The sequence below is a fragment of the Gracilinanus agilis genome, chromosome 2 (genome assembly GCF_016433145.1).
Source record: "Gracilinanus agilis isolate LMUSP501 chromosome 2, AgileGrace, whole genome shotgun sequence".
In the NCBI taxonomy this organism is placed as follows: domain Eukaryota; kingdom Metazoa; phylum Chordata; class Mammalia; order Didelphimorphia; family Didelphidae; genus Gracilinanus; species Gracilinanus agilis.
In genome coordinates, this window is record NC_058131.1 from 487,511,353 (window position 1) to 487,524,540 (window position 13,188).

Here is a 13,188-nt window from a genome sequence, read left to right on the forward strand (position 1 = left end):
AATCTAGGGATCATAGAGTCTTTGTACTAGAAGAACTCTAGAATAGCACACTTCCAGAATAGAATAGAATAGAATAGAATAGAATAGAATAGAATAGAATAGAATAGAATAGAATAGAATAGAATAGAATAGAATAGAACTATTCCCTAAAACCTCTGCATCACTAACATGTGGTCATTTAAATCCAGCTTATGTTTCTAGTCAGAGGGAAAATCACTTTCCCTTAAGGAAGGGAAAAAGGAATGTGAACTTCAGGAGACATAAATAAACTGAAGGGTGATGGACAGGATAGAAATAAAATTGACAGAACTGGTTTCATTGAGATCCAAGGGCAACAAGAAATACAATTTCCTAAGAAACTTGGTCATCTTTCCTTAGCGTTTTCAAGATGACTGCAAAAAAATGTACCACAGTTAATATGGTTGTGGTATACATGTCACCAAACTATTTCAGGAAATGAAAAAAGAGTGAAATTCCATGATGACATTCATAAGATTCTCTAAATCAAGTCAAATATATGCCTTAATATTTAGTCATTTCACTATAAATGAGGACCCAGATGATGGTGGAAAATATGATTTAGAATTAAGAAGTGAAGGAGACCAAGTATGATGGCTCAAACCTATAATTCTTGCTACCAAGGAGGCTAAGGTTGGTGGATGGCTTGAGCTTTAGATTTTTGAGCTACAGTGGGCTAAACTGTTTGGGTGCAGAAGGAAATGGCAAATCATTCCAGTATCTTTGCCGCAAAAGCCCCAAATAGGATAAAGAGTTGGTCATGACTGAAATACAACAACAAACTGATCAGGTGTCCACACTAAGTCTAGTACAAGTATGGTGAGATATTAGGAGTAGAAGGCCATCAAGCCATCTCAGATCTGAAATGGAGTGTCAAAACTTCCTTGTCAGTCAGTAGTAGAATTGGGACAGTGAATGACCATGTATTTTTTTTTTTTTACCTTTAACTTCTGTGTATTGGCTCATAGGTGGAAGAGTGGTAAGGGTGGGCAACAGGGGTCAAGTGACTTGCCCAGGGTCACACAGCTGGAAAGTGTCTGAGGCTGGATTTGAACCTAGGATCTCCCGTCTCTAGGCCTGACTCTAAATCCACTGAGCTACCCAGCTGCCCCATGACCATGTATTTTTAGCCAGTGTGAGATAAACTCATTTTCAAAGAAAGAAAGAAAAAATGGAGACCAGAGATCCATAAAGTTTATATCCATATATTATTAATACTTCAAGAAGAGAATCAGGAGGAACTTGGACAAAAAAAAGAAAAAAGAAAGACATTATGAATAGGAAATCTATGGTTTCTTTCATGGGAGTTATTTCAGAATCGACTGTCAATTGATCATGCTAATTTGCAACATATATACATAGTTGTGAACATCTTCTACCCTTAAGCTGTAAGCTCTTTGAGGTCAAGGACTAAGTTTTGCTTTGCTTTGAATCTCTAGCACTTACAACAATGCTTAATAAAGTCTTGCTGACTGACACTGTCCTCTTGGACCTGTTAGAACATGAGTAAAAATTAACATCAAATTAGAAGAAAAGACATAGGTGAGAAGATATTGCATGCAAGGACAGGAGGGATTGTTTTTCCTTTCCTTAAATCCCCAGTGCTTAACACATAGTAGATACTTAATAAACAAATGATTGTTAACTTGACCCTATTGACTTGAAGATGCCTGAAGAATATGATCAGTAATCATAAATAATCAAAAAGCAGGAGATGGGACAAGTAGTTTGCAGAAAACATTTATAAATGAAACTTCAAGGGAAACAAATAAATATGAAGCAATACAAATCTGCCATTGTTTCTAGAGTGACTTTTTAAAAAAACCATCAATAACAACATATTTTGACTCTGGAATCTTATACTATATTGTGGTATGTGAAGAATTAGAAAGTAAATTTGGAAAGTATGGGCCTAACTGAATATATGAGGAAGAAATCCACAAATGAGACAATATAACTTTAAAGCCATTTTCATGATTTTTAAGTTTCCTTAAACTGGTGAAGATTCCAAAGAATATAAAAGATCAGGTATTTTTGGAGATATAGGCCTAATCTTTTCCTAATATGTGCGTATGTATGTAATATATATATATATGTATATGTATATACATATATATATATATATATATATGTATATATATATATATTCTTCCTAAGAGAACTCAGTGCGGATGTACCTTATGCTCTAAAAAGAATATTCTGATGACAAAATATAAGAATTCTAGGCATACTCAATTTTAAGGTTTTAAAATGTTTGCATTTTAAATTATAAACGTCTCTTGATACAGTTTTTACAAATATCTTTTCCTGTGCTTTATGAAGCATCCATGCCAATAAGTACGTAGGATAGTATAATCTCTACAGGCTACAAGAGTACCCTTTTTCATCTCCGTTTTTCTTTTGTTTTATTTTTCTCACATCAGTAACATGTCCCTAATTTGAGAATCAAAGAATTTTGTAGTTTGAAGGGATCAGAGTTATCATCTCTTTCAGCCTTCTCTTTTTGTCAGTGAGGGAACAGAGAGCCATGATTTACAATCATTAAATCTCTGAGTTGAAATGTAGTCTAATCCAGTGATGGTGAACCTTTTAGAGACTTTAGAGACAGAGTGCCCAATCTGCAACCCTCATGCTGCATGTGAACCCCCTGCCTTACCCCAAACAGGCGAAGGAGGAAGCATTCCCATTGGGCTGCTGGGTAGAGTGGCAGGTTATGTTAGAAATGTCCTTAGGCTCGTGTGGAGGTGGGGAACGGAGCAGCCCCCTCTGGCATGCTCCAGCACTTGTGACATAGGTTCACCAACATGGGTCTAACTTCCTTCTGGAGATATACTAATGAGTGAATATGTGTATATCCTGAGATATTTCCAACAGGGGGAACTCCCATTATGGAAACTCTCTCTACTAAAGCAGACTATCTGAAATTTATTAGCGAAGTCTTATATAATTACTAGAGGACCATTTAGGTTAAGTGACTTATTCAGAGTCATCTATATAGTAAATGTAGGAAGCAGGATTTGAACCCAGATCATCCTGAGTCCAAGTCCAGAACTCTACTAACTATACCAATAGTCTCCAAATTATCTTTTTTATCTCATATCCAATCAGTTAAAAAATTAACTCCCCTAATATGTGCATATTTCCTATTTTATAAATAATATATTACTATACCAACAGTTATAAATGTTATAAAAGTTACAAAAATAGATTTTAATAAGGATGAAATAAATATGAAACAATATTGATTCCTTTCATCAATAGGAAGCCATAAGAATTTGTTCAGTAAGGACAAAACTTAGTCACATCTATACTTTGTTATATATTTGACAGCTTTATGGAGAATGAGTTGGAATGGGAAGAGTAGAGAGAAGGAGATCACTTTTATCTCTGTTAGTTATTTTAATAGTGAAGGTAAAAAGCTAAAGCCAGGGATGATGGCTGTTTGAGTAGAGAGAGGAAAAGTGAAGAAGACATTTGATTGTGGAGAATGAAAGGACCAAGCTTGGAAATCAATTGGTTATAGGAGTTAAGGGACAGGGAAGAGCTAAAGATGATTCTGAGAAGAGAAACCTCAGTGACCAAAAGGATGGCATTTCCTTCTATAGAATTAGGGACATTTGGAAGAGAAGAGGGTTTTAAGAGAAAAGAAGATGGGATAAAATTAGATAATATTTGTAAAATGCTTTGCAAACCTTAAAGCACTTTATAATTGCTAGTTATTATTATTAATGGGATTAGCAATGCAGAATAAAACCTATTTGTATTTGATGATTTTGTGAGACTTGCTTTGTGTCTTCTAAAATGAAAAGGGAAGGGTGGGTTTCCTATACACTGTTTTGACTCCAGAAGTCTTCTTTAAGGATGTCCTGAAGAAGCCCTTGGAAACTGTAAATGACCTGGTAGACCAGAAAGGGACATGTTTGAGAAGGGGATATTTGTTCAACAGAACCTGGGCAGTTGCTATTGTGATTACCCAAGTTGTGTTAAAGTTATAACTTTTTTTAATGAGAGAGAGGCTTGTTTAAGAAAAGGCAAACAAGATGATCACAAAAAAAAAAAAAAACCCTGAAAAATCTCAAAGGAAGTAATGCAAAGTTGAAATGAGCAGAACCAGGGGAATGTTGTACACAGTAACAATAATGTATGAGGTTCAGCTGTGATAATGATTTTATTATCAGCAATGCAAAAGTCCAGGACAAATCTAAGACACTCTTGACAAAAAAGGATATTTCCTATTATAGAAGAAGCAGAGTTAGAGAGCAAACTGAAACATACCATTCTTTACTTTATTTCCTCCATTAATTTTTCTCCTCTGTAAGCAATATGTCTTCTTTCACAACATGACAAACATGGAAATATGTATTATATGATAATATATGTACAACCTGTATCAAATTATATGCCTTCTTGGGTAGGAAAGAGAAGAGGAAGGGAGAGAAAACATGGATCACAAAATATAAGAAAACATATTTTTAAAAATTTTGATAGCATCATTTTTATTATGTTAGCATAGCACAACTATCTTCAATTAATCTCTCTCTAGTTGTTTCTTTTTTAATTTAATTTTTTATTATCATGCAAAACACTTCCATATTGTTCATTATTGTAAGAGTACCCTCATACAAAATTAAAGCCCTAAAATAAAAACATTAATACATTGATGTGAAAAATAATAAGCTTTGATCCTCATCCCTCTGACTCCAACCATTTTTTTTTCTGGAGATGAGTAGCATTCCCCATTATAAGTCTTTCAGGATTGTTTAAGATCATTGCAATGCTAAAGTTAGCCAAGTTTTTAACAATTGATCATCATACAATATATTTTTTTAAATTTTAAACCCCTAACTTATGTGTATTGACTTATAGGTGGAAGAGTGGTAAGGGTAGGCAATGGGGGTCAAGTGACTTGCCCACGGTCACACAGCTGGGAAGTGTCTGAGGCCATATTTGAACCTAGGACCTCCCATCTCTAGGCCTGGCTCTCAATCCACTGAGCTAGCCAGCTGCCCCCTCATCATACAATATTAATGTTACTATGTACAATGTTCTCCCAATTCTGCTTATTTTGCTCTGAGTCTGTTTATGTAGGTCTTTCCAGCTTTTTTTGAAATCATCTTGCATACAATTTCTCATAGCACAATATTATTCCATCACCAACATGTACCACAATTTATTAGTCTTTCCCCAATTGAGAGATGTCCCCTCAATTTCTAATTCTTTGCTACTACAAAAAGAGCTGCTATAAATATTTTAATACAAGTAGATTTTCCCCCTTTTTATTATCTCTATAGGATAGAGAAAGTAGTAGTATTATAGGTTCAAGGGGTATGCATAATTTTGTAGCCCTTTGGACATAGTTGCAAATTGCCTTCCAGAATGATCAGATCAGTTCACAACTCCACTAAGAATGCATTAGTATCCCAACTTCCTCACATCCCTTCCAACATTTATTATTATCCTTTACTGTCATATTGGCCAATCTGATAGATGTGAGGAGATATCTTAGTACTGTTTTAATTTACATTTCTCTAATTGTTAATTAGAGAATTAATCTAATAATTAAGAGTGATTTAAACATTTTTATGTGATTATTGATAGTTTTGATTTCTTCATCTGAAAATTGCTTGTTTATATACTTTGATCATTTGTCAATTGGGGAATGGGGATTATTCTTATAAATTCTATTTACTTCTCTATGAATTTGAGAAATGAGGAGCAGCTATGTGGTTCCATGGATTGAGTAAGGCCCAGAGACAAGATGTCCTGCATTCAAATCTGATCTCAGACACTTTGGAGCTGTGTGACCCTGGGCAAATCATTTAGCCCCAGTTACCTAGCCCTTACCAGGTTTCTGCCTTGGGACCAATACTTAGTATTGATTCTAAGACAGAAGGCAAGCAAAAATAAATAAATAAATAAAATTGAGAAATGACAACTTTATCAGAGAAATTTGCTATAAAATTTTTTCCCACAGTTTATTTTTTCCCTTCTAACCTTGGTAACATTAGTTTTGTTTGGACAAAAGCTTTTCCTGTATCATCCTTGTGCAGGGGCTATTCTAATCTTTTCTGTATATTTCTAAATTTAGTATATATACTGCTGGAGCAAGTACTATCAGAAAACATATTAAAATTGTTTTGACGTAATACAGAATAAATAAAAAATGTATTATAAATAAAAGAGAGAAAGAGGGATGCATTATAGGAAGATGTTGGAATAGGGCGTGAAACTTCATTGCCTTTCGAATATTCCCCAGAAACAACTAAAAATGACTACAGAATCAATGTTAAAATCAACAAAAACAGACATAAGTCAGGAGTGAAGCTGAACAGCAAGGAATAAATAGGGAGGAAGGTGTTTTTTTTGTTTTGTTTTGTTTTGTTTCTCTGGCCTCAATGCCACAGCTATAGGTCCTAAGAGTAGAAATAGAGCAAACAGGGAAATCAACCATGATAGCACCTATGGGCATGATTTGCAATCAATCTCACCTTGTTTGCTCAGCCCCAGGAGTTTATATCCCCAGGTATACCTCAATCCATAGGGAGAGAGCTCTGGGAGAAACTATATCCACTGCAGCCTCAATTGGGGACTGAAGGATGGAAACCACTGAATCTATGGGCACCAGGACCTAAGGACAGGAACTCAAACCTCCTCACTGCTAGCAAACAAGAGATTTTGGAGGTTTGAGGACTAAACACCTGCTCTAGCAGGGATGCATCAGAAGGATGAATGAGGATTATACACTGTTGAGTGTGGTTGCTGAGGGACTAGGACCATATTAGTTGTGGTCACCCCTCAGGAGATTGGAGTTCCAGGTTGCTGCAACAGGGAGAGGTACACTGTCTTATTGTGGTTGCGGTGGCAGAAATGTCCAAAGGTTCTCGTTGGAGTGCCTGAGATAACAAGATACACAATTTAAAGGATTAAAATTTGCTTAACGTAAAGAGAATCAAGAGGGAAAGGAGATGGTATAAGAAAGGGATTGAGAGTCCCCTTGAGGGGCTGAGGGAATAAGAGAAGAAAGGGTGGGCTAAGAGAAAGGAGTTCAGGGGGATAAGTAAAGGAAGGGAAGGAATGGATACATAAAAGAGGGACTCAGGACAAGATAGGAGAGGAATTTTTAGAATCAAACTCATATCAAGAAGCATGAGGGGATAAGGAAGAGATGTTTGAAAAGGTGGATATAATAGGAATTAAAAGATAAGGAGGAAGGACAAGGGAGTGACCTTTGGAAAGATTTAACAATTTGGAAGAAGGCAAGGTGGTGGGTAAAGGAATGATTCTTGGGAAATGGTGTGAATTGGGGAGGTACAGGACAAAGAAAATTAAACATCCGAGGAAGGATATAGTGGAAAGAAAAGAAAATGAGGACAAGCAGTGAGGAGGAATGGAGTAGATGGAAATGCACAGCTAGTAGATATGCATTGAGTGTAAATGGAATAAATTTACCCATGGGAAGAAAATGGATAGCAGAAAGAATAAAAAATCGGAAGCTGAAAATGTTTTGTTTACAAGAAACACACTGAAAATGAGAGACACATATAAAGTAAAGGCAAGGAGTTGTAGTAGCATATACTATTTGATAACTGATCCAGAGAAGGTAGGGGTAGTAGATATGATCTCTGACAGAATTGGGGCTAAAATGTATATAAAGTTACATATTTTTAAACATATTGTAAACTATGTGGAGTTTGTGGCTTTACAAATTTTTTAATGCATTTGTTTATTTAAATGTTTTTCTTGGTGGTTGTTACTAAGTATATAATAAAAAATTTGAAAAAAGATCAAAACTCAGAAAAGGTGGAGGATCACAACTTTTATAGGAAAGGGAGGTAGAGAATAAGGGGAAGAGTGGGAATAAGATGTGTGTGTTGGAGAGGAACTTCATAATTGACTGAGTAGATGCAACCTATATTCCCATCTTCCCTTAGTTAATCACATATCTCTTTTGGTCATGGTATGACCGCCTTGTGATTAGTTTCCAGCTCCCAAGGGGACCCCTGCCCCTCCATTACAGATTACTATGCTTTGGCCACACTGCTTCTAAAATATAACTTGAAATTGCTCATTAATGCATCTGTAGTACATGAAAACTCCTATTCCCCAAAGACTTTGGGAATAATGTTAAAACCATTAAGTGTTGAAAGTAGAAAAGAGTAATAATAATAAAATAATAATAATGATACTGATAATTCACATTTATTATCACTTTGAAATTTATAGAAAGATTTACCTCCAACAACTCTAGGAGGTAGGTAATACATATTAAATATTTGTGTTCAGGCCATTCTTAGAAAATTCCATCTAGCTGGAGAAAGAAAGACTAGGAGTTAAAATATATCAGTTTAAAGTGAAACTCACTTACTATCTATGCAAATGGTGGCTATAAAAGATGATATTTATCTTCATATGCATTCTATAAAGAGATTATCTATCTCTCTAATTAGATAGTCAATTATTTTTAAAGAGCTGCAAATAATCCCTGTAAGAATGGCATAAACACATTCTATTTTGAAACATCTTGCCTATAAATTACATGTTTATTCTCTTCCCTTCTGCCATGTTTCTCTTGGCTATATAAACTTTGAAAAAACTGAAAATTAAAGTAAAAGTTGGGAGTCTATGCTACTTCCATAGACAGGTCGCAATTACTTAGTATGTTAATTACATTGCTAATTCTGTCCCCTTCAACATCATCATTCTCTGTGAGGATACAAAAAGACAGTTGGGAGATAAATCTCAGATGAGGAATGAGCAGTTGGAGGAGATAGACTTCTTGGGAAAATGATAGTATTTTCATGGAAAATTCTCCAGTAAGGAAAAAAGGGGAGGGAACATGAGAACTATGAAAATACATGATGTATAAGCAGAATTATTAATAAGAACACTCAATCCTCTGCTTCTTTAGAATCTTTCAAGATGTAGACAAATTGGAGAGAGGCCAAAGGAGAGTAAGAGAAATGATTAGGGAAATTGAAGGAATGACTTATGAGAAAAGATTAAAGGAGCTAAATATGTATAACTTGGCTAAGTGACAACTGAGAGGAAACAACAACAGCCTACAAATATTTGAAATTAGTGGGCCACAAGCAGGGAAAGGGATTACTTAGCCTGATACAAAAGGTAGAAAGAAAAGAGTAAGGAGAAAGAAGGGAAGAACAGAATGTTGTAAATTGATGATCTAGTTCTTCATGACTGTGAAATCCATTAAGTTATGAGGGTGTTAACCTAAGTAAATGTGGCCCCTTCAAAATATTTTACCATGCTGGATTGCAATAAGAGATCTTTAATTGGCAAGGAAAGTGTCCATTTTTAGCAAATAGGCAATTAGCATTTATTACTAGCATTTTTCATGTACTAGGCACTGGAGGAAAGGCATAAAACAATCTCTGATCTTAAGGAGGTCATGGGGTGAATGAGATTAAACAGTACACAAACAAAATTCAAACAAGACATATTAGAGATAAGCTATAAAAGAAAGGCTTTAAGATTTAGAAGGAATGGTTTCTTATAGAAGATGGACTTTAGCTGAGACTTTTTAAAAAATGAGAATGCTAGGAGGTAGAGATATAATAATGTTAAGGTCTTATAGGAGTTTAGAGTTATTTAAATGTATATTTTATAAAAATAATATATTTTGGAATTAGAAATCTATGGTTCAATTGTTGCCTCTTCTTACCACTCACATGACCTGAGACAAATCACTCTCTGGGTTGCCTCATTTGTAAAATGAGGGAGTTAAAGCAAAGGACCTTCAAGATCCTTTCCCATTCAATGATACTATGATTGGCACAATTTCCCTATATATGTCCTATCGCAAAGCCATTGTGAGCATAGAGGAGAACAAAATGGGGTTCTAGTCTCTTTTCTAACTGTAATTAAGAACAATCAGTGACTTACTGACTCAATTTCTTCATTTTTACAAATAAGTGAAAATGATAACAGATAAAATCATAAATCTGGAAAATGCTTTGTATCACATGAAAAGTACCATGCAGATGTAAGGTAATATTGTTCTTTGTTCTGGTTTAGTTGTTCAGTTGTTGCCTACTCTCAATAACTCCATGGGTGATACCTTCCATGGAATTTTCTTGTCAAAGAACCTGGAATAGCTCACCATTTCCTTTTATAGAGGACTAAGGCCAACAGAAGTTAAGTGACTTGCCCAGGGTCACAATCTAGTAAGTGTCTGAGGCTGGCTTTGAATTTCTGACTCTAAGCCCAGCCCTCTTTCTACTGAATTACCTAGCTGCCTCAGTGTAGTATCATGAATTTTAACATATTATCAATATAATTCCTAATTCTGCCACATCCCAACCAAATAACTTTAGATAAATCACCTACTCTTTCAGTCTCACTTTCCTCACCTAGAAAAAAAAAGGGAAGGTGGATATAGTACACTGGAAAAAAGGACTGCATTTAGAATAAAAAGATTGAGGTTCAAATCCTGGTTCTGCTGCTTACTACTTGTATTGCTCTGGAGAACTTATTTAAACTATCTTGGCCTTAATCTCTCACCTCTAAAGTAAGGGAATTAGTCTAGACCTCTAAAAACCTTTCTTGGTTGTAATCTCCTAAGCTTATGACCTCCCTCTCAGAGTTATTTTTTATAGTGAAATGAGGTAATTTACTTGGAAATCCAATGATTCTTAAGTTATCTCTCCTGGATCTAATTTCTAGGCTAGTTGTTTTTCCAGTGAGTTATTCAAATTTTTCTTTCAATTTTTTTATTCTTTCAAATCTGTTTTGTTGTTTCCTGTTATGGAGTCATCACTTTCATGTGTCCAATTCTAATTTTTAGGGAGCTATTATCTTGTTTGAGGTTTTGTACTTCTTTTTTTTTAGGAAACTGTTTTCTTCTGTGAATTTTTGTTCTAAACAGATACTTTTCTATCATTTCTATTGTAATTTTTCTTCTAATCTTATTTATAATCTGGAAGAGAAAATGTAACATTTTTTAAATTGTGAGTTTCTTATCACTGAGGGTACCAAAAATTGTAAAGGAAGGAAGTCTAGCGGTACCAGATCTTAAGCAATTATTATTATTATTACTAATTATTATTAAGCAATATTTGTCAAAACTGTCTCTTTCTGGATAAGAAATAGAAAGGTATATCAGTAGAACAGAACAGACATGCAACAACCATTAATAAAAGATTATAGTAACTTTGTATTTGACTAAAATAGAGATCCAAGTTTTGGTGATGAGAACTCACTACTTGGTAAAAATTTCCAGGATGATTAGAAAAGTTTGGCAGAGAGTAGACATAGCCCAATACTTTATGCCATTGACTAAAATAAGATAAAAGTAGATACATGACCTTCACATAAAAGGAGATATCACAAGAAATTAGAACAGAGAACATGCTACCTATCAGATTTATGGACAGGAGAGGAATTTATGAGTAAACAAGTGATGGAGAGCATTATGATATGTAAAATGGATAATTTTGATTACATTAAATTAAAAGATTCCATACAAATAACTACCGTAGCCAAGATTAGGAGGAAAGCAAAAAATTGGGGGGAAATTTATAGTTTCTTAGATTCAGGTCTCATGACTAAAATACATGAAGAACTTTGTCAAAATTATGAGAATAATAGCATACCCCAATTAATAAATAGGCAAAAGATATGAATGGTTTTTAGATAGAGAAATCAAAGGCCTATATAGGTATGTTAAAAAATGCTCTAAATCACTACTGTTTAGAGAAATGCAAATCAAAATAATTCTGAGACATCATCTCACCTATTCAATGGGCTAAAATGATTTTTTTTAAATGGCAAATGTTAGAGGAATGTTATATGGAAGAAAGGGGACACTAATATACTTTTGGTGGAATTATAAATTGATCCAATCATTTTAGAGAGCAATTTGAAATTATGCAAAGAGAGTTATAAAATTGTATATACCCTTAGATTATTGCTAGGTCTGTTTCCCAAGGAGATCAAGAAAAAAGGGGAAGAACCTACACATTCCAAGATATTTTAAGCAGCCTTTTTTATGGTGGCAAAAAACTAGAAATTGGGGGGATGTCCATAAATTGGAGAATGACTAGAATTGTGGCATATGATTGTGATGGAATACTACAGCACCATAAGAAATGATGAACATGTTGATTTTTAAAATTGGAAATATCTACATGAAATAATGAAGAGTAAAACTACTGGAACCTAGAGAATATTATATACAACTACAAATTTAATATTTGAAGAATATGTTGTGAATATGTGAAATATGAAAAAAAAAACAAAGAATGTGTTCTGTAATCCTAAAAGTACCAGATGACTAGAAACTGAAAATAAGATTATTGTTGATTTAGATCTAATGTCTTATTCCCCAGTAGTAGAGTTTATCCTATGTTGGATATCTCTCTAATCCTCTAAAAGCTGTCCTAAGTGTAAAAGGTAAAATCTTTGTCATCTTCCCTCATTACTTCACTTGAAAAAAAATTGTGTTAGTGCCACTAGGGCTTTACATCTAGAGTAAACCCAGTATATTGCTGTTAAGTACTTATAGGGTCTGATAGTCTATCATTTGAGATTAATTCCTTTAGTTTTCTCCTCCCCAGATCCATTTTCATAACATAAACACTCTTAGAAATAACAGATTGATTTACATTAAAATATTAGTGACCTACTCCATGGCTTTTTCTTTAACTAGGAGAAAAGGAGGAAAAAAAGAGAGGTAAGTCACATCAAAAACAAGTTTTCCCTATTGGACAATCTTATAGAAAGAACATAAGCACTGGACCTAGGCGCACTTGACCAATTCTATTCTATCCAGATCAGGGTTTACTGTGGGTTTTGCAAAGTCAAAGTTACACTAGCAGTCCCCTGCTCCAGACTACTTCTCGAAGTGCTGAGAGGTAACATAGTCCCAACTGATCCATTACTGATGTCTAGAGGAGAGTATTAAGATTTATGCAATTCTTTTCTACTCCATTAATAACCTAAACAAGGTTTTCATTCTTTTTTTTTTCTTCCCTTTTCAACTTGGTCTCCATTCTGGTTTTATTTTTTTCTCCCTTTTGGAAGAAATAAATAGAATTTCAAATCATAGCAATGAATCGTATAGAAGCATGCCCCAGGGTTTTTAATGTCTCTTCATAGCTACGTGATAAATTGACTCCTTTAGAACTAATTGTTAGTTTTTCCAGAAATGTTTGC

At 34.4% G+C, this 13,188-nt stretch overlaps 1 protein-coding gene and 1 non-coding gene across 10 annotated transcripts in view; one reads left to right on the forward strand and one right to left on the reverse strand.

Moving 5' to 3' along the window:
* The window catches only part of NRXN3 (neurexin 3), a 2,038,283-nt gene that overhangs the window by 1,876,833 nt on the left and 148,262 nt on the right, over nucleotides 1–13,188 (forward strand). The gene's annotated exons all lie outside the window — the stretch shown is intronic.
* On the reverse strand, nucleotides 6,023–6,130 carry LOC123238403. Its single transcript, XR_006505590.1, has one exon. It is a non-coding gene; the product is annotated as a U6 spliceosomal RNA (small nuclear RNA).